The sequence below is a fragment of the Ranitomeya variabilis genome, chromosome 6 (assembly GCF_051348905.1).
Source record: "Ranitomeya variabilis isolate aRanVar5 chromosome 6, aRanVar5.hap1, whole genome shotgun sequence".
NCBI classification, from domain to species: domain Eukaryota; kingdom Metazoa; phylum Chordata; class Amphibia; order Anura; family Dendrobatidae; genus Ranitomeya; species Ranitomeya variabilis.
Window position 1 is genome coordinate 268,120,303 of NC_135237.1, and position 25,989 is coordinate 268,146,291.

At 47.9% G+C, this 25,989-nt stretch overlaps 1 protein-coding gene and 2 long non-coding RNA genes across 3 annotated transcripts in view; 2 read left to right on the top strand and 1 right to left on the bottom strand.

The window, feature by feature from the left end:
• LOC143782298 (uncharacterized) overlaps window positions 1-25,989 on the top strand; it is a 906,302-nt gene that overhangs the window by 249,944 nt on the left and 630,369 nt on the right. The window lies entirely within an intron of this gene.
• LOC143782296 (uncharacterized) lies at window positions 10,947-13,799 on the bottom strand. Its single transcript, XR_013216922.1, has 2 exons — window positions 13,671-13,799; window positions 10,947-11,882 (listed from the first exon to the last, which is right to left on the bottom strand). It is a non-coding gene; the product is annotated as an uncharacterized LOC143782296 (long non-coding RNA).
• Window positions 13,800-25,989, top strand: part of ICE1 (interactor of little elongation complex ELL subunit 1) — a 137,539-nt gene continuing 125,349 nt past the window's right edge. The window contains exon 1 of the mRNA XM_077269611.1: window positions 13,800-13,941. The gene's annotated coding sequence lies outside the window, so the exon portion shown is untranslated. The remainder of the gene's footprint in view (window positions 13,942-25,989) is intronic.

The following is a 25,989-nucleotide window of genomic DNA, read 5'->3' on the forward strand; positions in this document are numbered from 1 at the left end:
ACCCAGAACTTAAGAAGACGGGAGGGTATGTACAGGTGCTGTCATGGACTCCGAAAAACACCGTTAACCGGTGAGTAACTAAGACTTTATCGGTCGTCCATGACAGCACTACGGAGAGAATTACAGAGAGTAACTAACTAGGGAGGGACTACAGCTTGCAGCACCCTTACACCAAAAGAGAGATCAGAAGAGGCACCCAAGTTCAATCTATAATGGTTATAGAATGTGTGTGGGGAAGACCAAGTAGCAGCCTTACAAATTTGGTCGATCGACACCTCCAATCTTTCCGCCCACGAAGCCGCCATAGCTCTAGTGGAATGCGCTTTCAGACCTTCAGGCGCCGGCTTGCCCTTTGAGATGTATGCCAGCGAGATAGCCTCCCTGATCCATCTAGCTAAAGTAGATTTTGATGCCCTGTGACCCTTCCTACTACCCTGATAGGACACGAATAGGGCGTTATCGATCTTCCAGGGATCAGTTACTGCCAGATATTCCAGGATACATCTTTTCACATCTAAAGTGTGTAGCTTCCTTTCCTTATCGTTAGTAGGATTGGGGAGGAAAGATGGAAGAACTATTTCCTGTGTTCTGTGGAACCTGGACACTACTTTAGGAAGATATGCTGGATCAGGGGATAGTATCACTCTATCATCCCTAAGCTGCATGTAAGGGGGAACCCTGGATAATGCTTGGATGTCGCCTATCCTACGCGCCGATGTTAGGGCCACCAGGAAGGCTACTTTAAGGGATACATTTTTAATAGAGGCTGATGCAATTGGCTCAAATGGGGCCTCTGTCATGGCCGAGAGGACTAGGTTCAGGTCCCATGGCATGACCCTATTCTTCACCATTGGCCTAGACCGTTTTGTCGCTCTGATGAATCTGCTGACCCAGTGATTCTCAGCAATGTTGCAGCCAAAGAGGGCCCCTAAGGCTGATACCTGCACTTTAAGTGTATTTGGGGATAACCCCATATCCAACCCCTTCTGTAAGAATTCTAAAATCTGGTCTATTGGTATTGACTGACCAGCTATTACCCCCGAGTTTTGAAGGAACTTCTTCCAGATCCTAACATAAATCTTTGTGGTAATTATTTTTCTGCTCTTCAGCAGAGTGTTAATGAGGCCCGGAGAGAACCCCCTATCCTTTAACAGCGCCCGCTCAAAATCCACGCCGTCAGATGAAGGCCAACCGCCCGAGGATGGTAGACTGGGCCCTGGGATAGGAGATCCGGGATGTCTGGCAAGACCCATGGGTCGGATATCGACATAGCCCTCAGGCATGGAAACCACGTCCTTCTGGGCCAGAAGGGGGCAATTATTATTACTGTGGCTTTGTCCTTCCTGATTTTCCTCACCACCAGAGGAAGTAGAGACAGGGGAGGAAAGGCGTAGGCTAGCCTGAAGTTCCAGTCTATGAGGAGGGCGTCTACTGACAGAGGATTTTCTCTGGGGTTGAGAGAGCAGAATTGTGCCACTTTCCTGTTTTCTTTTGTGGCAAACAGGTCTACCTCTGGTTGACCCCATCTTTCCACGATGAGGTTGAAGATGGAGTCGTTCAGGGACCACTCTCCCTGCCTCAATGTGTTGCGGCTTAAGAAATCCGCCGTAGTGTTTTCTGCCCCTCTTATGTGAAGAGCCGTCAATGAGAGAAGATGTTGCTCTGCTAGATGGAATAGACGATCTGCTACGCACATTAGGGATTTGGAACGAGTTCCGCCTTGGTGATTTATGTACGCCACGGCGACCCGATTGTCCGAGAATACCCGCACGTGGTGGCCCTGTAGATAGACAAGGAGTGATTTAACTGCCTGTTCCACAGCCGTTAACTCCTTTAGGTTGGAAGACATTTCTATCTGATCCCGATCCCAAAGCCCCTGGACCAACGTATCCCCCATGTGAGCCCCCCACCCAGAAGGGCTAGCGTCCGAGGTGACTATACGAGTTACATTATATTCCCAGGGGACCCCTGTAGACAGGTTCTCTTGGTCTAGCCACCATCCGAGGGACATAATAGCGTCTTGGGATAGGGTCATCAGGCTCTCCAGACATCCCCCCAACCTTTTTTGTTGTAACAGCACCTCGCCCTGAAGTATCCTCGTATGATACTGGGCCCATCGGACTGCTGGAATACAGGACGAGAGAGAGCCCAACAGAGACATGGCTCTTCTAAGGGACATGGTGGGGTTTTTAGAGGCATTCAGCACCTGAAGGTGCAGGCGATCAAATTTCTCAAGAGGCAAACGGCATTCCTGAACCTGGGAATCCAGGGTCAGGCCTAAAAATCGCTGCACCGTCATGGGCTGTAAGCGTGATTTTTTAACATTTAGCATCCACCCCAGACGCTCCAGAGCAGACATCACTTTATGTAACTGTTCCACACAGTGATCCGCCGTTTTACCTACGATAAGGAGATCGTCCAGGTAGGGGATTATTAGAATATTGGACTCATGCAGGTGTGCCATAACTTCCGCCATAACTTTGGTAAACACTCGAGGGGCGACCGATATACCAAAGGGGAGGGCCCTATACTGGAAGTGTCTGATTACCCCATCCAACCTTACCGCCACCCTCAGGTATCGTTGGTGACCTGCATAAATAGGGATATGGTAATAGGCGTCCTTCAAATCCAATACTACCATAAAGCAGTTTTTAAACAGTAGCTTTATTGCGGTGTTAATAGTTTCCATCTTAAATGATTGGACGGTCAGGAAATTATTAAGAGCCTTAAGGTTAATAATTGTTCTGAAGGAGCCATCAGGTTTACTTATTAGGAATAGAGGAGAGTAGAATCCTCTACCCTGTTCTCCTTCCGGAACCTCTGACAGGACATTCTTATTGAGCAGGTCGTGAACTTCTGCTTCCAGGGCCGCCTGTTCTGCTGAAGAGGACCTGAGTGGGGTAACTCTGAAGAAGTTCTGAGGGATGGAAGAGAACTCTAGCCGCAGACCCGTAGCTATTAACCCCAAAATCCAATCACTACTGGAGATTTTGGACCAGGCCGGGTAGAAGGCAGATAGTCTACCTCCCACCGGGGCGACTAGTCATTGGGGTGGTTTTTTGACCTCACGGGATGGCTCCTGACGTCCTCCACCTCCAAACATAAATCCAGTACCTTTCTTCTTTTTCTCATCCCATCTGCTCTGGTCTCTGGCTGGTCTCCTCCGAAAGAATCTCTTCCCTGCGAAGGGACGCCTGTAAGAGGTAGTTGGTAGATTGGGAAACTTTTTCTTCTCGTCTCCAGCTTTCTCCAGCAGTTCGTCTAGGACTGGACCAAACAGGTATTCCCCTTCGCATGGGATAGAGCACAGACAGGATCTGGATTGAAGGTCACCCGGCCAACATTTCAGCCATAGGGCCCTGCGTGCTGCGTTTGATAGTCCGGCCGCCCTAGCCGCCATTCTTGCCGAATCCGCAGACGCGTCCGCGAGAAAGGCAGCGGCATTCTGAATTGTTGGCAGGAATTTCAACATAGAATCTCTGGAAACACCGCCTTCCAACTTAGACCCTAGCTGATCCAGCCAGACCATCATCGATCTGGCTGCACATGTCGCGGCTACAGCAGGTCTCAGGGCACCCGCCGACATCTCCCATGTCCCTTTAAGAAATGAGTCAGCCTTCTTATCGAGAGGATCCTTTAGGGAAGCCATGTCGTCGAAGGGGATAGATGATTTTTTAGACGCCTTAGACACCGCTGCGTCCAATTTCGGCGCCTTATCCCATGTATTCACCATGGGGTCCTCAAAGGGATATCTGCGTTTAAAGGCAGGCGGAAAAGAGCCTTTCTTCTCTGGTTTTTTCCATTCCCTTTTGATGAGGTTCTGGACCTTGTCATTGAGCGGAAAAGACCTAAGTTTTTTAGGGTCTAGACCGCCAAACATTAGGTCCTGTGTAGAGAGTTCTGGCCTTTCATCAGCCACCCCCATGGTGGATCTGACTGATTTAATTAGTTTGTCCATTTGGTCCAATGGGAAACAGAACCGGTTAGACTCCTCTTCCGAAGAGGACGCTGAGGAGACAGAGGCGTCTGACTCATTCTCCCTACTAGGGCCAGCGGACGAATCCGAATCTGAGGTGCTAGGCTCCCTTCTTCTTTTGGAAGGCTCCCGGGACAGGGATTTCAGGGAATCTTTCACCTCCTTCCTGATAATCTCCCTAAGGTTTGACGTGAAATCAGGAGACTCTTCCGCCACCTATGGGAGCGGAGAAAAAGGCTATGTAATTTATCTGGCGCTACCGCTATCAGAGTCCCCATCAATTTATTTCCTACCGTCTGCCATACAAACGACTGACAAAGTCTCTTAGGGTAGGCGTCTGGCAAAGGGCAAGCGCATAGCGCGCACTCCTTGTTTTTTGTTTTACCAGCGCTTTTTTTCCCCTACGGAAATAAACATAGGAAAAGACTGCATCAGGGTACATTCACGAAGATCTCTTACCCAGGCAGTAGCGGTAGGTACCGGATTACTGGGGGGTCGGTCCAGATCCTTCTGTTTAGATCTGCGACTGGTCTGGTTACTGCGTCCGCGGGTCTTCAGCTGGGGGTTCGCATGGGACTTCTCCGAGGATCCGTCCTGCTCCTGCTCCAGCAGACCGACGGCAGCTTCCGGCTCATCCATAGCTGCAGATGGGCTCACAAGCAGTGCTGCAGCATTCTGTTTGGCTATAAATAGCCCTTCCCCCGGATCCGGAATCAGTGCAGGTGTGTGGCCAAATCCACCCCCCCGACTTGCAGGTGACTGCTCCACCCCTCCCTGCACCCAAACGCTCCCCCCCCCCCGCCCCCGCCGCATGCAGGACAGCGGCGTTTTTAGAAAAAAAACGGCCGGCGTTTGACTTCCGGTTTTGGCCCCGCCCCCTGCGCGTCACTTCCGGTTTCGGGCAGAACGCTCAGAAACGTGCCCGAAAGCCGGGGAACGGTGCCGCCGGACCACTCAGCCGCCCCCCCCGCTACGCCACCGCCGCTCCCGCGGCCGCAGCCCAGCGGTGACCGCGGCAGAGGCCGGCGTCCGACCCCCAGCTCCGGTCCCGAATCGAAAGGAGCACACAGGACGCCGCGCCGCACCGCACCGATGGGGATCAGAGTGGGGAAGACCGAGGCCCAGGGGGGAGAGTGGACCCCGGGGGGGGGACATACTCACCTGCTGACCACTGGGGATGGACCTCCTCCGGACGTCGCTCCACACTGCACCGCTCACTGTCGTGGAGTCCTACCCGGACCCACCGTGGCGCTTCCAGGGACCCGCACTGCCCGAGGTAGGAGACCCCCTCGCTACCTGGGTCGGACAGCCGGCCTGGGTATTGATAGGAGAAACGAAGTCGTATCTGCAGGGAATCCTGTCCTCCAGGAACAGGAAACCAACTGATGCGTGGGAGAGGTGCCGCCCTTATGTATCTGTAGGTTTCCTGTTCCTGAAGGGCGGATCCCCTCTCTCCGTAGTGCTGTCATGGACGACCGATAAATATATATACACTCACCGGCCACTTTATTAGGTACACCTGTCCAACTTCTTGTTAACACTTAATTTCTAATCAGCCAATCACATGGCGGCAACTCAGTGCATTTAGGCATGTAGACATGGTCAAGACAATCTCCTGCAGTTCAAACCGAGCATCAGTATGGGGAAGAAAGGTGATTTGAGTGCCTTTGAACGTGGCATGGTTGTTGGTGCCAGAAGGGCTGGTCTGAGTATTTCAGAAACTGCTGATCTACTGGGATTTTCACGCCCAACCATCTCTAGGGTTTACAGAGAATGGTCCGAAAAAGAAAAAAAATCCAGTGAGCGGCAGTTCTGTGGGCGGAAATGCCTTGTTGATGCCAGAGGTCAGAGGAGAATGGGCAGACTGGTTCGAGCTGATAGAAAGGCAACAGTGACTCAAATCGCCACCCGTTACAACCAAGGTAGGCCTAAGAGCATCTCTGAACGCACAGTGCGTTGAACTTTGAGGCAGATGGGCTACAGCAGCAGAAGACCACACCGGGTACCACTCCTTTCAGCTAAGAACAGGAAACTGAGGCTACAATTTGTACAAGCTCATCGAAATTGGACAGTAGAAGATTGGAAAAACGTTGCTTGGTCTGATGAGTCTCGATTTCTGCTGCGACATTCGGATGGTAGGGTCAGAATTTGGCGTAAACAACATGAAAGCATGGATCCATCCTGCCTTGTATGGAGCATCTTTGGGATGTGCAGCCGACAAATCTGCGGCAACTGTGTGATGCCATCATGTCAATATGGACCAAAATCTCTGAGGAATGCTTCCAGCACCTTGTTGAATCTATGCCACGAAGAATTGAGGCAGTTCTGAAGGCAAAAGGGGGTCCAACCCGTTACTAGCATGGTGTACCTAATAAAGTGGCCGGTGAGTGTATATATAACCAAAAAAACACTACCTGAAAAAAATACTGATTAACAACTTAGTAAAACCAGAATATTTTATTATAACACATAAGACACCAACCAAGACAATACACAGAAAAACTCTAAGAGGCACAGGCCATTGTTAACCAAATGAGGCTATGCAAGGGACAAATTATAATAATATTCAATATTCAAAATATATTGTTGTTAATGCCCCAGCATATTTTCATATATGAGCATGAATAAACATGAACTACGGCAAGAAGTCACATGAGAAAGGGGGAGCCACTGCTTTAGTGCAAATGTAGGAGGATTTTATATCCAAATATAAAGTGCATAATCTTTTAGGCAGTTACTGCCACTATACGGTGAATAAAAGGCAGTGCCCATGCAAGGTTAATATATTGGTTCCCCATCAAAAATCATTAATAAAGTGCATAGTGTAAATAGTTATCCTTACCGGTGCTCATGTTACTGTGCCAGTGCCTCGTTGCTAGACTCCAACGCGCGTTTTGCAGCACGTAGCTTCCTCAGGGAGTGACAACAAGGGAGTGCACTGCCTGCTATATACTGTATATATATATATATATATATATATATATATATATATATATATATATATGGTAACCCACCTGTACAGGACCAATTACGGAGCTACAGCGGCGCATCCACCGCCGCCATGATGACAGCGTCCCCCTATATATATATACACACACACAGTACAGACCAAATGTTTGGACACACCTTCTCATTTAAAGATTTTTCTGTATTTTCATGACTATGAAAATTGTACATTCACACTGAAGGCATCAAAACTATGTGGAATTATGTACTTAACAAAAAAAGTGTAAGACAACTGAAAATATGTCTTTTATTCTAGGTTCTTCAAAGTAGCCACCTTTTGCTTTGATGACTGCTTGGCACACTCTTGGCATTCTCTTGATGAGCTTCAAGAGGTAGTCATCGGGACTGGTCTTCCAACAATCTTGAAGGAGTTCCCAGAGATGCTTAGCACTTGTTGGCCCCTTTACCTTCACTCTGCGGTCCAGATCACCCCAAACCATCTTGATTGGGTTCAGGTCTGGTGACTGTGGAGGCCAGGTCATCTGGCGTAGCACCCCATCACTCTCCTTCTTGGTCTAATAGCCCTTACACAGCCTGGAGGTGTGTTTGGGGGTCATTGTCCTGTTGAAAAATAAAGACAGATTTCCACTGGTCTAATGTCCATTCCTTGTGTTCTTTAGCCCAAACAAGTCTCTTCTGCTTGTTGCCTGTCCTTAGCAGTGGTTTCCTAGCAGCTATTTTACCATGAAGGCCTGCTGCACAAAGTCTCCTCTTAACAGTTGTTGTAGAGATGTGTCTGCTGCTAGAACTCTGTGTGGCATTGACCCGGTCTCTAATCTGAGCTGCTGTTAACCTGCAATTTCTGTGGCTGGTGACTCGGATAAACTTATCCTCAGAAGCAGAGGTGACTCTTGGTCTTCCTTTCCTGGGGCGGTCCTCATGTGAGCCAGTTTCTTTGTAGCGCTTGATGGTTTTTGTCACTGCACTTGGGGACACTTTCAAAGTTTTCCCAATTTTTTGGACCGACTGACCTTCATTTCTTAAAGTAATGATGGCCACTCATTTTTCTTTACTTAGAATTTGTATCATGGCAAGAAACAAAGCAGCTAACAGTCTATTCAGTAGGACTATCAGCTGTGTATCCACCAGACTTCTGCACAACACAACCGATGGTCCCAACACCATTTATAAGGCAAGAAATCCCATTTATTAAACCTGACAGGGCACACCTGTGAAGTAAAAACCATTTCCGGTGACTACTTCTTGAAGCTCATCAAGAGAATGGCAAGAGTGTGCAAAGCAGTCATCAAAGCAAAAGGTGGCTACTTTGCAGAACCTAGAATATAAGACATAATTTCAGTTGTTTCACACTTTTTTGTTAAGTATATAATTCCACGTGTTAATTCATAGTTTTGATGCCTTCAGTGTGAATTTTCTGTATTTTCATGACTATGAAAATTGTACAATCTTTAAATGAGAAGGTGTGTCCAAACTTTGTCTGTAGTGTATCTCTCTAGATTTTATATACACCTATACTATGTGCATATATCTATTCTATTGTAAGCTGTCAGTGTGATTTTACTGTACACTGCACCTGAATTGTCGGCCTTTCAAAGGACACCGTTGTGTATTTCTCGCAAGTCACACTGATGGCCGGTGTGGTACGAGTTTTTCTTGCACAAATAGACTTTCATTGGCGAGTCTCGGCTGATATACGGTGCAAATCGCAGCATACTGCAATTTCACTCGCACATATAATACGGCCGTGAAAAAAAAAAAAAGTGATGGGGGCTGCCGAATAGATTAACATTGGTCCGAGTGCTATGCAATTTTTTTTCTCGCATAGCACTTGTCCGTATTCCTCTCTAGTGTGACTCCGGCCTTAAAGGGAACCTGTCACCCCCCCAGGCGTTTTTAACTAAAATAGCCACCTTGTACAGCAGTAATGCTGCATTCTGACAAGGTGGCTCTTTTAGTTCTGGGTGCTGTAACTGCCGAAATAATCAGTTTTATAATTTGTCCAAATTACCTTGTCTTCCGTCAAGGAGGCAGGCCTTTCCCCCCCGCTTTAGACGCCACACAGCCGTCACTCACATCTTCTTGGCGCCGCCTCCTCACCGCTGTTTTGAAATGAAGCGGCGCCTGCGCTCTTTTCTCCTGCCTTGGGCAGGCGCAGTGAGCGCTGGCCGTCGGTCCTCTGTGCATACGTACGCCCTGCCTGTGAATCCCAGCCCCGCAGTGTCTTAGGATTTATTCATACTACGGGGCTGGGATTCCTGGGCATGCACATTGCGTGTCAAAGCCTCTCACCCTCTCCCACCGCCTGCTACACACACACACACACACCAGCTGTGAGGATTTGGCAAGGTTCCAGGCGATTGCACGGAGGAGGGATCACCTGAGGATGCACACGCTGTAGTAGGTGGTGGGAGAGGGTGAGAGGCTTAGACATGCAATGGGCATGCCCAGGAATCCCAGCCCCGTAGTATGAATAAATCCTAAGACACTGCGGGGCTGGGATTCACAGGCAGGGCGTACGTACTCACAGAGGACAGACGGCCAGCGCTCACTGCGCCTGCCCAAGGCAGGAGAAAAGAGCGCAGGCACCGCATCATTTTAAAACAGCGGTGAGGAGGCGGCGCCCGGCGCCAAAAAGATGTGAGTGACGGCTGTGTGGCGTCTAAAGCGGGGGGGGGGGGGGGGGAAGGCCTGCCTCCTTGACGGAAAACAAGGTATTTCTGACAAATTATAAAACTGATTATTTCGGCAGTTACAGCACCAAGAACTAAAGAGCCACCTTGTCAGAATGCAGCATTACTGCTGCACAAGGTGGCTCTTTTAGTTAAAAACGCCTGGGGGGGGACAGGTTCCCTTTAAAGGGAAAATAATTCAAAATTTCTATTTTTTTATATTTTTAAAATTTCTGATTTTTTACAAAATAAAGCAAAACATGTTTAACCAAGTTTACGATTATCATAAAGTCTAATATGTCACGAAAAAAAAAAAAAAATCAAAATCAATGGGATGTTGAAGCATTCCAGAGTTATTACTATATAAAGTGACACTGGTCAGATTTTAAAAAAATTGGCCCCGTCACTAAGGGGCTAAGAGATTGTACAAGTGAACATGGTTTCAAAAGTGGTTTACCTGTCTAAGGCTGGTTTCACACCAGCGTTCGGCAGCCTTCTTCCTCCGTTAAGCCCCGCCCACTGCTGCACCTCTTCCTTCAGCTCCGCCTACGTCTGCATGCGTCCCCTATCTTTAACATTGGGTGCGCAGGCATGCCTCTTTTTGACGATGCGCTGAACTGCGTCAAACGCAACATGTTGCATTTTATTGCGGTCGGCGCAGCGTTAAAACAACGCATGCGGAGGCATCCGCTTGGCCTGCGTTCCCAATGTTAAAGATAGGGTATGCAGGACGCATGCAGACGTAGGCGGAACTGAAGGAAGAGGTGTGGCAGTGAGCGGGGCTTAGGCTACTTTCACACTAGTCTGTCGGTACGGGCCGTCGCAAACTGTCGGCCCGACGGACAGTGTGTTTTATGTAGAAAGTGGGCAGCGGATGCAGTTTTACAACGCATCCTTGGCCCATTGTGAGTTCCGGGGAGGAGGGGGCGGAGTTTCGACCGCGCATGAGCGGTCGAAAATGGCGGACTCGACACGAAAAAGCGTTACATGAAACTTTTTTTTGTGCCGACAGTCTGCCAAAACACGACGGATGCGACATGTGGCAATCCGTCCCAATGCATCGCTAATATAAGTCTATGGAGAAAAAAAACGCATCCGGCGGGCAACTTTGCAGGATGTGCTTTTTCTCCAAAACGACGCATTGAGACGTGCGTCACACGACGCTAATGTGAAAGTAGCCTTAACAGAGGAAGAAGGCTGCCATCCGCAGCCCTGCCGAATGCTGGTATGTAACCAGCCTAAGGCTGTTATTATAGCACCTTACATGTGTTACACAGATACATCATGGGCTTGTCCTGCCCTACGCATGAAATGAAAGGCTAAAATACAAAGTGGAGACTTAATCAGAGCAATGTTTTATTTACATTCAGAACTGGTTTAAGAGGAACAAATGACCATTTCCCACAGAAATCTCAGACTTTTACTTATAGAAATACTGAATATCATTTTAACATTAGATATAGAAACATTTCTAATTTTATAAAACTGCATTTTTTTGCATTGAATAACTTTATGCCTTTGCTTGTTTCATTTATTGCATTTCTAAAGTTTTGTAAAACTGTAATATTCGGTTGGTGCATTCGGGCCGGACTGTCAGTTTGGACAGAACATTTCCAAAACCACCAAAATTGAACAGCAGATGTCTTGGGAGGCAGACTTTAGTCCTCTGTTGCAGAAGCGAAGTACTCTTAAACTGATAGGCGCAGAGTAGGACACTAGAAAGTTGGCGTGCATGATTGTTCAGGGCACTGGCGGTGTGGACCGGCCACCAGAGAAGGCCTAGACCGAAGCCTGGATATTTTAAGAGCAGGGTCACAGGAGCCTCTGGAAAACATGGAGGCTGCATGAATAGGAAGGTTTCCCCAGGAGACGTCCATATTGCTCAGGGGAAAACTAGGACATATTCGTCCTGTACTTCCCATTTTTTTTTTTTTTTTTTTAAAGCAGCCCCCTCACTGCCTGGTAGGATATTCCTGTCCTGAAGCTCACAAATCATTCTTCGCAGACCGATGATGAAGATGGGCATGGAATAACCTGGACGCAGACCTTTCGGCGGCTGGCACATAACGGATTAGTCTTCCCTCCCTACTCTATCTGGCTCTGTGGGGGCCAGAGGGTAGGGGGATTCGTGGCATGGACCGTCCTCTGGGGAACCACAAACACTTTTGATGTGTTAGGGCCTTGCCTCGTAGACCACAGATGATATGGTAGTGACAATTCCAGGTGGGAGATTAGAGTGACAATTCCACTGTCGCCCTCAAAAGCCGTATCTGAAAAAAAAAAAAAATGAATAAGAAAAAGGAAAATCGTTAATAAAAAAACCCCCAAAACCTAAGTCAGAAACTGGGCTGGGCGGTCCAGACCCATGTCTGCCTCCTACTGACATTAAGCTAAAACGGATTAGCTTCGTGCCAGTTGGTGGTGTAGCCTACGCTACAGGGAAATATCTAATTTTTCTTTTTTTGCATAGCATAAGCAGCATACACCCATGTTTTTTTTGTGTACCCCAATGAAGCATTAGCCCCCCCAACATCAACCAGAGGATCACACAGCATAACCTCGCTCCCCCAGTCAGAAACCTCCACCTCACATTAACCAGCGGACCCCACAGCATAAATCCAAAGCCCACCAGAAATTCCCTCCCCTCAAGCGTAAATCCAAATATGACGCCCCCTTCCCCAACCATAAATCCCATCAGACACCCCCCCCCCCCATCAAAAGCCACCCCAGCTTAACCTCCCCAGCATAAACCCCCATCGGACATCCAACCCCCATCGGGCGCAGACTCCCCCCCACCTAGCACACCCCCCCTTCGGATGTCCACCCCCCACCCAGCTTAAACCCTCATCAGCCCCCCCAAATCCAACCCATAAGCATGTTGCCCCCCAATAAAAGGGATCCCCCAGTAAGCAGCAGGTCACCCCCCAATAAAAGGGTTCCATCCGAAAGCAGCAGGTCGTCCCCAAATCCCACCACGGGATCTCCTCCCCCCCCCCCCCCCCAATAGCCAGCAGCAGGTCGCCTCCCCACATTCCACGACAAGCAGGTCGCCTCCCCACATTCCACGACAAGCAGGTCGCCTCCCCACATTCCACGACAAGCAGGTCGCACCCCACATTCCACGACAAGCAGGTCGCACCCCACATTCCACGACAAGCAGGTCGCACCCCACATTCCACGACAAGCAGGTCGCACCCCACAAGCAGGTCGCCCTCAAATCTCACCACAGGGGTCCTCCCAATAGCCTGCAGCAGGTCACCCCTCACATGCAGGTAGCCTCCCCACATCCCACCACAGGGGTCCCCCAATAGCTTGCAGGGCTCCCCCCCCACAAGCAGGTCACCCCCCACATCCCACCACAAGGGTCCCTCCAATAGACAGCAGGTCACGCCCTCCCAAAACCCGACCACAAGCATGTCGCCCTCAAACCCCACAAGGGACCCCCAATAGCCAGCATGTCGCCCCCACTAAAAAGGGTCCACATCGTAAGCAGCACGTCACCTCCAACCCCCCCCCCCCCCCCATAGCCAGCAGGTCACCCCCAAACCCCACCACAGGGGCCCATCAATAGCCATCAGCAGGTCACCCCTCCACAAGCAGGTCGCCCCCACTAAAAGGGGTCCCGCCACAAGCAGGTCGCCTCCTCAAACCCAACCATAAGCAGGTCACACTCACTAAAAGGGGTCCCCCGCAAGCAGGTCACCCCCAAATCACACCACAGGGGTCACCCCAATAGCCAGCAGCAGGTCTCCCACCCCAAACAAGTCACCCCATAAGCAGCAGGTCACCCCCAAATCCCACCACAGGGGTCCCCCCCAATTGCCATCAGCAGGTCACCCCCCCACAAGCAGGTTGCCACCCACTAAAATGGGTCACCCCCAATAGCCTGCAGCACCTCCCCCCCCCCACAAGCAGGTCAGGGGTCCCCCAATAGCCTGCAGCAGGTCGCCTACCACAGGGGTCCACCACAATAGCCAGCAGCAGCCCCCCACACAGACAAGTAGGTCGACCACCACAGGGCCTCCCCCCAATAACGATCAGCAAGTAGCATTTTTCACCCTGAAACCACTACCCTCCATGGCGTCCGTCCACAAGCTATCATGCTGCTTTCCTTTGCCGCCTTGGTAAAAAGAGAATACGCCCATGATGTGAACTCAGAACACGCCCCTCCCGATAGGACACGCCCCCGGAAATGACGTCACACCTGGAAGGAGCCCATACAGTCTAGCATTTACCCTGCAAGACTCACTACTTCCGGGACATGCTGAATTCCCTGCTACACTGCGGAGCAACATGGTTCTGTATCGGCTGAAGCGGTACAGCTGGCTGGTGAGTGTATGCGGCCGCTCACTGCTCGCCCCTCGTACACAGGCGGGGGTCTCTGGTGGGCGCTCAGCCTGTGCAGTCTGCCTGCACGTTGTGGCGTTGTTTACACTCTGCGGAGCGGACACTCCCAGTGTTTCTAGTGGCGGTGATCGTCTACTGTCCGGTCACGTGCTGGAGTGTGGGGCGGGGGAGCACGGTGCTGCCGGGGCTCAGTGTGGGCGCAGCGGGGTGCAGGGTCGCTGTGTGTAGCGGTCGGGTGTGCTGTGCCCGGAGGCCGCAGCCCCAGCTTGTTACAGGGAACCTGACCCCATGAGAACGCCGTCCAGTCTGCAGGCACCAAGCTATAGAGCCGGGGGAGCTGGGAGGAAAGAGTCATTGTACATTCTGGTTTCATCATATAATCCTCTGCGCTGTCTGGGGTGTTAGGACCGCCCACTGGACCCATCAGTGACTGACAGCTTTCGTTGTATAAGTGTGCATACAGAGCTAGCTGTCACTCACTGATAGGACCGCCCCCTGGAGAATACAATCTGCAGTTTTTTCCAGTCCACGATCACGTGATTGACGTTATTCAATGAATAATGGCAATCTTTAAAAAAAAAAAAAAAAAAAAAAAGTGTGCCTGCTATTAAAAACATTTTTCTCTTCTGACATAAGTATTCATGCAAGAAGAGAGAAAAATGAGGACCCCAAGTCCCTCCAGCCCTGGCCCTTGGCCTCCCCTTTCTGAAAGAAAAAAAAAATGGCAGGTGCAGTGCGCCTGCAGAGATCTACCAGCAACAGCAGCCATTTTTCCTGTTGTATTGGTTCATTTTGATCACTGTGATAGTAATTATTTGCTTTTGATCACTATGATAGTCTGTCATCCCCTTACTCAGATTACGTTATTTTTATTTTTTTCATTCTTTCCCGTTAACGTTGGGCTTAAGGTTTTTTTCAAAAGTTTAAAAGAGATATGATGACTAGTGTTGAGCGCAAGTGGTCACTAGATCGGAGTTGGCATCGGGGTGCTTGAACACCTGCAATACTTGGTGCTTACTAGAGCACCCAATGCAAACTGAAGTAGCGACCTCTTGTGCTCAAAACTAGTGATGAGCGAATATACTCGTTACTCAAGATTTCTCGAGCATGCTCGGGTGTCCCCCGAGTATTTTCAGTGCTTGGAGATTTAGTTTTCATTGCCGCAGCTGAATGATTTACATCTGCTAGCCAGCATAAGTATATGTGGGGGTTGCCTGGTTGCTAGAGAATCCCCACATGTAGTTATGCTGGCTAAAAGATGTCAACCATTCAGCTGCAGCAAGAAAAACTAAATCTACCAGCACTAAAAAATACTCGGAGGACCCCCGAGCGTACTTGAGAAATCTCGAGTAACGAGTATATTCGCTCATCACCACTCAAAACTAATGACGACAATATGACTTAATGTTATTATATTATGTGCAGAACCTTTGGTTTAAAAATCCTCACTACAACCCTGGTTAAAATACTTGAGGGGGGTCTAGTTTCCAAAACGGAGTCACTTTTGGTGGTTTCCACTGTTTAGGCTTATCAGGGGCACTCCAAACACGACATGGCGTCTGCTCTTGATTCCAGCCATTTATGTTAAAAAAGTCAAACAGTTCTCCTGCCCTGCCGTGCACCCAAACAGTTGTTTTACCCTACTCAGGAAAAATTGTGCTAATTTTAGGGTCCATTTTCTCCTGATAACCATTGTGAAAGTTAATAATTTTGGGATAAAGCAAACATTTTTGTGAAAAGTAAAGTATTATTTTTTTTTCCTTTCACATTCCATTAATTGCTGTGAAGCACCTGAAGGGTTAATAACATTTTTGAATGTGGTTTTGAGGGGTGCAGTTTTTAGAATGGTGTCACTTTTTGGGTATATTCTGAAACATAGACCCCTCAAAAATGATGTGGACCCTAAAAAAAAAAAAAAAAAAAAAAAAAAAAGTAATTTGTTAATTTTGTTGGAAAATTGAGAAATTGCTGATCAACTTTGAACCTTGTGACGGGGTGTACGGCAGAGCAAGAAGGGACAACAGGCCAAGGGATGAGTCAACAGATTTATTATCAAGAACGCTGGAACAGCACATGCAGGTAGATCTACAGAGTCCACAATTAGTCCAACGGAACAGGTTCGGGGCACCTCCCGATAATCCTTGTGCCCGCTAACAAAGCAATAGTCCACAATTAGTTCAACGGAACAGATTCGGGGGCACCTCCCGATAATCCTTGTGCCAGTTAACAAAGCAATAGTCCACACGAGTCCAAGGGATCCCAAAACAATCCCACGAATGACGAGATATGTCCTCAGCTCAAGTCTCGCCCCGTTCGCTTCCGCAGTCACAGATGGACGTGGGGTCTTGCCTCGGCTAAGAATCCCCACTCCTTCTCCTTCAAGGGTCAACTCACATCTGATCTCAAAAATAAGAATGGATTGTCTGAGCTCCTGGGATCAGCCCATGAAGGGGGTAGGGGTCACACCTAGGGTTGAGCGAAACGGATCGAACAATTTCAAAAGTCGGCGACTTTTGGCAAAGTCAAAAGTCAGCGTGGGATCGGCCATGCGGTCGGCGACCTTCGTGCCAAAGTCGTTTGCCTATTCCTTTTTTGGCCCTACTAACGGTGTCTGCCCCTCGGTGCAATCGTTTTCCGCTGACCACACCAATGCTGGCTGTGTACCCCTGTAGCCTAATTTAAACTGCATAGAGCCTGCTTTATTATTTTAGGCATAGGAAGTCTGTCTGCGGTCCCTCCTTGCAATCGTCCTCCGCTGACCACACCAATGCTGCCTGTGTACCCCTGTAACCTATTTTAAACTGCATAGAGCCTACTTTCTATTGTTGGCCTACTACCTGTGTCTGTCTCAGCCAGTCCACTCCTTATAGTTGTCCTCCACTGAACAAAGCTATGCCGCCTGTGTACTCCTGTTATCAATTTTGAACTGCATTTAGCCTACTTATTTGTGCCTAGTAACTGTGTAGTAAGCCTCTCATAACAGTTGTCCTCCCACGCTGAAACAAGCTAGGCCGCCTGGTTAGTCCTAGCAGTTTTGAACAGCATTTAGCCACCTTTTTTTTATCGTAGGCCTCTGTCTGTCTGTCTGTCTGTCTGTCTGTCTGTGCCACACATTACAACTGTCCCCCGCTGAAACAAGCTAGGCCGCCTGGTTTGTCCTGCTAGCAGTTTTGAACAGCATTTAGCCACCTTTTTTTATTGTAGGCCTTTGTCTGTCTGTCTGCAACACACATTACACTTACAACTGTCCCCCGCTGTAAAAAGCTAGGCGGCCTGTGTACACCTCTTACCAATTTAGAACAGAATTTAGCCAACTTACTTATTTGGGCCTAGTAACTGTGTCAGACTCACAACAGTTGTCCTCCACCGCTGAACCCAGCTATGCCACCTGTGTACTCCTTTTACCAATTTTGAACTGAATATAGCCTTCCTTTTTATTTTAGGCCTACTTAGTGTGTCAGAGCCACTAATTACACATGCCCTCCTCCGCTGAACCAATTTTGAACTGCATTTTGCCTAATTACTTATTTAGGCCTACTTATTGTGTCTGTCTCCCATTACAGTTGCCCTCCACTGAATAAAGCTGAGCTTCAATCTTCAGGCTTTCGGCCTATATTATCAGATATTAAACTGCATTTGGCCTACTTGTCTGGTTGGGCCCTACTAACGGTGTCTGCCGCTCCTGGGTTTTCTCCTGTTTGGTTTTCTTGAGCTTCAATCTTCAGGCTCTCATTAAGTAGTTGTTAATATAACACTGCAGTTGGCCTACTAGTTTGGTTGGGGCCTACTAACGGTGTCTGCCGCTCCCTGGTGTTGTCCTTCACTGTACAAAGCTGAGCTTCAGTCTTCAGGCTCTCATTAAGTAGTTGTTGTTAATATAACCCTGCTGTTGGCCTACTAGTGTGGTTGGGGCCTACTAAAGGTGTCTGTCGCTCCTTGGTGTTCTCCACTGAACAGAGCTGAGCTTCAATCTTCAGGCTCTCATTAAGTTGTTGTTTATATAACACTGCAGTTGGTGTACTATTTTGTTTGGGGCCTACTAACGGTGTCTGCCGCTCCAAGGTGTTCTCCAGGTTTACTTGCCAGAGCTTCAATCTTCAGGCTTTCGGCCTATATTTGAAATATGAAACTGGATTTGGGATACTAGTTGGACTGGGCCTACTAACGGTGTCTGCCGCTCCCTGGTGTTGTCCTCCACTGAACAAAGCTGAGCTTCAATCTTCAGGCTCTCATTAAGTAGTTGGTAAGATAACACTGCATTTGGCCTACTACTTTGGTTGGGCCTAGTAACGGTGTCTGCCGCACCTTGGTGTTGTCCTGTGTTATTTTCCTGAGCTTCAATCTTCAGGCTTTCGGTCTTTATTTGTAATATTAAACTGCATTGGGCCTACTAGTGTGGTTGGGCACTTAAAACGGTGTCTGCCGCTCCTGGGTTTTCTACTCCACTGAACAAAGCAATGCCGCCTGGTTAGTCCTGTTACCAATTTTGAACTGCATTTAGCCCACTTTATTATTTGGGCCTATATCTGTGTTTCCTCCTCATCCTGCCCGTTGCCCAGCCAGTGCTAGATGAGTCTTGTGGTACATTGACCCAGACCACTACATTCCCCTTGCACGCTACACAGCCACAATCTGACCCTGCTGAAAGTCAGGTTCCCCTTCCCGCATACTATACCACCTTACACAGGGACAAAGAGGAAGGTGCAGAGGAAAGTGCAGGTTCCTTCATCAGGTGGGAGGCATACTCGTTGGCGACGTCACAGGCACAGGGCCCCTCAGAGTACGCAAAAGTGTCACTGCCGGTGGGAGGCGCCCCCGCCGTGCAAACACACCGCCGTACTTTGAGGGGCCCTGTGCCAGTGCCAATGCGAACGAGTGGGCCCCCCCTGCTTGCTCAGGATCACAGCACTTGCAAACTTGAAATACTTACCTCTCACTGCTCCACTGCCATGACGTAGTCCATGTTTCCTGGGCCCACTAAAAACTTGAACCAGCCCTACCCCCCACAACTTCAGCCAAATGACCCCCAATTTCCAATGCCTAACTATTATTATAAAGTAAATTAAGATTGACAAGCTTCAGTAACAAGAATGGATGTTTTTACCATTACAATGGGCGCTGTAGGTGTTTTCCTGGCCTCCACTCACTGCCGACTATGCTTCCCCATTGACTTGCATTGGGTTTCGTGTTTCGGTTGATCCCCGACTTTTGGCGATAATCGGACGATTACACTCGACTCGACTTTTGACAAAGTCGGGTTTCGCGAAACCCAACTCGATCCTAAAAAAGCGAAAGTCGCTCAACCCTAGTCACACTTTCTATTCAGTGGTTGGGTCCACCAGAAGATTCTAGACTGGTCGGCTCCGCTTAGTCTATCCAGTATGTGCATTTGACTAGCCACCTGCTGTGAGGAAGAATGGCTATTCCTTCACTAGTGGTGTTGACAAAGCTTAATTACATTATAGCTTAGGCCTGCAAGTATTGGGGAAAGGAGACAGGTTAAGTTACATACATCCCATGACATTGCAAAGTGTACAGTAAATACAACCGAACAGAAGTCGCACCACATCATGACATATTATACAAAATACAGGATAGGGAAAAAAGTACATATCATGACAATCCCTTCCCCTCCCTATTTGTGTACGTACTAGGGACCTCTACAGGTCACTGGTTAAGTACACACAGGCATGGCTGACCGGACTCAGGGCTCCTCTTGCCTGGACAGTCCATCTGCATTTTGGTGTTGGCTGCCTCTTCTATACTGTATGGTAAAGTTATAGGGCTGCAGAGCCAGGCTCCATCGTAGTAAGCGTTCATTGTCCCCAGAGACTCTGTTCAGCCAGATGAGGGATTTTGTTATGATCTGGTGGCCTAAGAGCAGCATGAGACGTACTCTGGAGAAGGTGGTACCTGTACTGACCGCAGACCCTGAACTTAACACCACAACTAGAAGTAGCCGTGGAATGTACCTAGCACTCCCTAGACATCTCGACAGAGCCGGAGGACTAATTACCCCTAGAGATAGAAAAGGGAAAACTATCTTGCCTCAGAGAAAATCCCCAAAGGATAGACAGCCCCCCACAAATATTGACTGTGAGAGGAGAGGGAAAAAACATACACAGACTGAAATGAGAATTTAGCAAAGGAGGCCACTTCTAGCTAAATAGAAAGGATAGGACAGAGTACTATGCGGTCAGTATTAAAACACTAGAAAATATCCACCACAGAAAATACAAAATCTCCACAGCTAACTAAAGATATGGAGGGTATATCTGCATCTCCAGAGATACCAGCTTGGCTAAACAAATCCTTATACAGACCAAGCTGGACAAGACAAAAACATGGAAAAGAACTGAACAATAAGGCCACAGCATGTGGACAGCAAAAATCAAGGCCAGAACTTATCTTTGTTGAAATGAACTGCAAAGCAGAAGAGACCAAGCAGGGATGTGAATCCTCCAGGAACAATGGACAACTGGCACTGACTAAAGGGTGAAGCAAGACTAAATAGCCCAGTCAAAATTGCAAAAAGTGAACACACCTGATAAATGCTGCGATTCAGAGACAGCAGCCACCGGAGGGAGCCCAAGAGCAGAATTCACAACAGGATTTGTGATCAGTAACCACAGTGAATTCTCATCCATACAGATACGGTCTTAGTTTCCTGAGGGCCCACACTACAGCCAGACATTCTTTTTCAACAGTTGCATAGGCCACTTCTCGGTCCAGCAATTTCCGGCTGAGGTAGGCAATGGGGTGCTCATCCCCAGCTGCATTCTCCTGGCTGAGTACAGCTCCCAGTCCATAATCAGAGGCGTCCGTCTGCACATTGAATCTCCTCTTGTAGTCTGTAGTCTGCGCCCCCTGACGAAGGGTTCCGAAACGCGCGTCGGGGCGGACACCGGGACTGTGCAGCTGCCTTACACAAGATCTCCAGGGTGATGTATTCACTTGCTATTTTTCTACCCTATTAATGCCTTGTTCCGTCATGTTACATTATATTGCGGTACTATTCTATGGCTGTGGGGTATTTTGGAGATGGGCCTTTGAGCCATTGGTTATTTAATCCTGCCGGTAATTATTGACCCTAGCATATATATGGTGATATTTAACATCTATTTGCTTTGGGTTAGCAGCTGCCCTCTCCGGGTGTCCATATCTGTTACGTGTTTTTAGTTATTATTTGGGTGACTATGTTGTCACCATTGCCTCCTGATATTTGCACTTTAATAAAGCAATTTTATATAAAGACATAAAGTTATCTCTTTGGATTTTTTCCTCTCTTTTTGCTCTCATGTTGTTTATGATAACTGTCTTGAATCCAATACTAAGGCGGATAATAGTGTTTTCTGGGAAGTACTGTTAATTAATATATGATTGGAATAACATCTTCCCAGATGGTATATTGTAGTTATATTCTGCCGTTGGCTACCCCCTTCTTTTTTCAATTTTTTTTAGTCTGGAGCAGCCAGAACAGGGTCGCAGACCAGAGCGTCCTTCAGCCGGTTAAAAGCCTCATCACAGGCTGGAGTCCAGATCACCAGCCAGGGCATCGTTTTCTTGGTCAGGTCGGTAAGAGGCTTGGCCACAGTGCGGCTGTGACGGCAGTTCTGGTGGCCTCATTTCCATGGATGGGTTGTACACGTCCACATCTGCTGCTCTTGGCTTGACTTCTGGTTACCGCACCGACAAAGGGGCAATGAAGATTTCCCACATCATTTCCTAAAAGAACATCTGCAGGGTGGCCGCTCATCACACCAACCATGCATTGTTTGCCCCAAAAACATAATCCAGGGTCACACTCGCTCTTGGAATATATCTCTGGGTGCCTCCAGCCAATTCAATGGCAATTCCTGGTCCGTTTTGAATTGCTTCTGGTTGAATTACTCGGGGATCGGCTATGGTGAGGAAAGCCCCAGTGTCACGGAAGCCAACGACTTTTTGGCCATCCAGCACGATCTCCTGTAGATATTTGTGCTGAAGATCAGAAGAACAGGTGGCTGGGGCTCGCACCCCATAGACTCCTGGTAGAGGAGCCAGGATATCAGAGTCACTTGACAAGTCATCAGGGACTGAATCCAGCTCTTCTCCTGGTGAGGGGGTCTGTAGATAATGAACAGGCAAAGGCGGTCTGTAGCTGTTCTGCCTCCGAACACCTGGACATTGGAATTGCAGATGCCCAGGCTGCCCACACCCATAACATCTGCGCTCTGGGATTCTTCCTCCATGTCGTATTCCCAAAGGTGGAGCAGGAGTAGTGCGAGGCACAGTCACACGAAGGTCACCATGAGTTGATGGTCTAGTGGGATGGTGAATATTGGAGGCCGAAGGACCAGGGGCCGCCAGCGTTGGGGGGGCTGGTAGTTTTTTTTTCTCACTGAGTAGTAGTCTTTTCCACTGAGGCTTGATGGTGAGAACCTCATCAGCTAGAGCTGCAGCTTCCTCCACAGTGGCTGGTCTCCTCTCACGCACCCATTCCCGGATCTCAGCAAGGCACTTGAAGTAAAACTGCTCTTTTAGGATAACCTGGAGGAAGGTCTCCCAGGTTACGGCCTCCTCTGCCTCCAGCCAGCGATGACATATTTGTTTGAGTCTGTGGGCATACATCTTGAAATACACTTCCTCATCACAGGCTAAAGTACGGAACTGAGTCCTGTAAGTGTCTGGGGTAACAGCATAATGTTCTAGAATAGTCTGTTTAATCTCCGCTTACTCACAGTTCCCCCGAGGGTCCATAGCTCTATAGGCTGCGGCAGCTCCACCCTCTAAGAGCCCCACCAGATGTCAGACTCGCTCCCTTTCCAGGACTTCCATTAATCGACACTGATGCTCAAAGTCCTGGAAGAAGCCCTCAATGTCGCCTGTAGCCTCATTAAACGGCTTGAAGTCTTTGCGGGACACTCTGGGGAGTTCCCTCATGGTGGGTGCTGGGATTACAGTCTGTCTGGAGCTTCTAGCTGCTTCCAAAGCGATCTGCCTCTCCAGCAATGCCATCTCCTGAGCTGTGTGAATGGCCTCCCTCTTATCGTCTATGGTGGTCTCTTCTCCCAGCAATGCCAACTCCTCCTCGTACCACACAACCCACTGACTTTTTTGGGTATTTACCTCCGGCTGCCTTCTTTCCTCCGTTTGCTGAGGTGAACTCCTTCCAAAGCCTCAATTAGCTGCTCCTTGGAGAGTCCCTTGTAGCTGACTCTGTTTGTAGGTTCTTCGCAGTCCAGTTCTTGTACTCTGCGGTGCTGGTTCCCGATGTTGATGGGCCTTTGTCCTCCATTCCTTCTGCTCTGATCCCACTGCTGCTACCAGTTTGTGACGGGGTGTACGGCAGAGCAAGAAGGGACTACAGGCCAAGGGATGATTCCACAGATTTATTATCAAGAACGCTGGAACAACACATGCAGGTAGATCTACAGAGTCCACAATTAGTCCAACGGAACAGGTTCGGGGCACCTCCCGATAATCCTTGTGCCAGCTAACAAAGCAATAGTCCACACGAGTCCAAGGGGTCCCAAAACAATCCCACGAACAACAAGATATGTCCTCAGCTCAAGTCTCGCCCCGTTCGCTTCCGCAGTCACAGATGGACGTGGGGTCTTGCCTCGGCTAAGAATCCCCACTCCTCCTTCTCCTTCAAGGGTCAACTCCCATCTAATCTCAAAAATAAGAATGGATTGTCTGAGCTCCTGGGATCAGCCCATGAAGGGTGTAGGGGTCACACCTTCTATTCAATGGTTGGGTCAACCAGAAGATTCTAGAATGGTCTGCTCCGCTTAGTCTATCCAGTATGTGCATTTGACTAGCCGCCTGCTGTGAGGAAGAATGGCTATTCCTTCACTAGTGGTGTTGACAAAGCTTAATTACATTATAGCTTAGGGCTGCAAGTATTGGGGAAAGGAGACAGGTTAAGTTACATACATCCCATGACATTGCTAAGTGTACAGTAAATGCAACCAAAGAGAAGTTGCACCACATCATGACATATTATACAAAATACAGGACAGGGAAAAAAGTACATATAACAAACCCTTCTAAAACAACAACGACGTCAACGACAACGACGACAACAACCTTCTTAAAGGAGACGTGATAAATGTTATTTATTAATTGTTTTTGTGGTATAACTATCAGAGTTAAGGGCATAAAAAATGTGATAAATGTATGCAAATCCAAAATTTACCACTAACAAAGTACAATATGTCACGGAAAACATTATCAGAATCAGTGGTATCTGTTGAAGCGTTTTGAAGTTATTACCACATAAAGTGACATTGATCAGAATTGAAAAAATTGGGTCAAGAAAGTGGAAATTAGCACTCTAATGTTTATTGCAGCATTGAAGTGGTTCCATTAATGTAAGTTCTCTGTCCCTGGTCGTCTTCTTACCAGTCTTCAACTTTTTCTGGTCTCTGGTCGGTCTTCTGCATGTTGTGACCTGACCTGTGAGTTCACTTGTGTTTGCTGGGTGAGCCAGAGATCACTTCTCAGTGTAAGTCTATGAGAATGAAAAAAGATTCTCATAGACTTGCATTGAGAGCTTGTGACTGCTACCTCTGACTCCCCGTCAGTCAGAATCTGGCGTTTCTGGTCCAGAACAAGGCTGAGAACACAGCTGAAGATAGCGGCTGGTAAGTATTAGACTAGGCTCAGGGAAATTAGATTAGTGGCACCCCTCCGGTGCTGAAATAAGTCAAATACAAAAACCAAAAAATGTTGGAGTGTGGTGCCTTTAGCACATAGACAATCAGAAGGCACATGGAGGATATTCTACTGCAGTGCTGATCTGTCTGGATGTGAATCAGTTTCTGGGATGAGGTAAAAGTCGTATGAGCACATGCACACAGTGTCATTTTCAGTTGGTCAAAAATGTCTGTTTTTTTTCAAGTGGAAGGACCCTTCAAGAATATTTCGGGAGCCTAGAGTTTTTTTTTTTTTTTTTTTTGTGGGGGGAATCCAAGGGGTAATGCTTTTCTTTGTGGAGAGTGACATGTCAAGCATGCCGAGATGGACTTTTAAACTGCAATGCTCCTCTGGGAAATGCAAATTGTCTCTTCAGAGGGCAAGAGGACTATAACTGTCTAGGCTGCGTCCTCTCTGAAGAGACAATTTGCATAATTCCCAGTCCATCTTGGCATGCTTGACATGTCACTCTCCGCAAGGAGAAACATTACCCCTTGGATCCTGGTCAGTCAGCTCTCACTCAGCCAAACCAGATCTCAAACTTTGCACTGACGAGGGGCAGTACACCGAAACAGTGTTTGCAAATTGAGATTCTTGTTTTGGCTTGTATCCGAAGTCATGTGACAAGGCTCGTTAAAGGGTGGACATTGTTTTTTTAGGATTGCTACATCCTATAGGTGGTACTAGAGTTCTAGTCCTCTTCCTCTCTGAAGAGACAATTTGCATTTTTTTATTGCCTTTTCACTATTTGGTGTCTTTGGAAACGGTAAGCTGTTAAAAGATTGTCAAAACCCCGAACATGTGTATTACTGTTCATTTTTTTATTTTTTTTTATTTTTAGGGTTCTGTTCGAGCTCTTACAGGCCTGAAAAAGACATCTTGTGACCATAGCCTTCGAGAGCTTAGCTCAATGTTTTTGTCTCCATCTTTCTCTCCCCACTCTTCATCCAGCTTCACTCTCCATAGTATATAATGGGACAGGTTTGAGCTATTTTTCAATGTGTGAAAAGGTCAGCAAGGAGGTGACAGGACTGATAAGTGGGGAAGAGCACTTATTTAACTTATAAGATATATTACATAGTTTCTTATGTTCGCCTATGTCTCTGTTCTTCAAGTCTAGTCCTCAAGGCTCACCAATCTCTCATGTTTTCTGGATTTCTTTAGTATTGCACAGGTGATTCCATCATGTATACTATTAATTTCTGAAAGTTTGTTGAAAGTAAAGGACTTATTCACATGACCTTATTAATGGTCAAAGTGGTAGTGTTAGTTAAAAAAAAAAAAAAAAAAAAAAAAAAAAAGCGGGCTGCACTTGGACCAATGTTATTTGATGGGGTTGTGCATATGAGC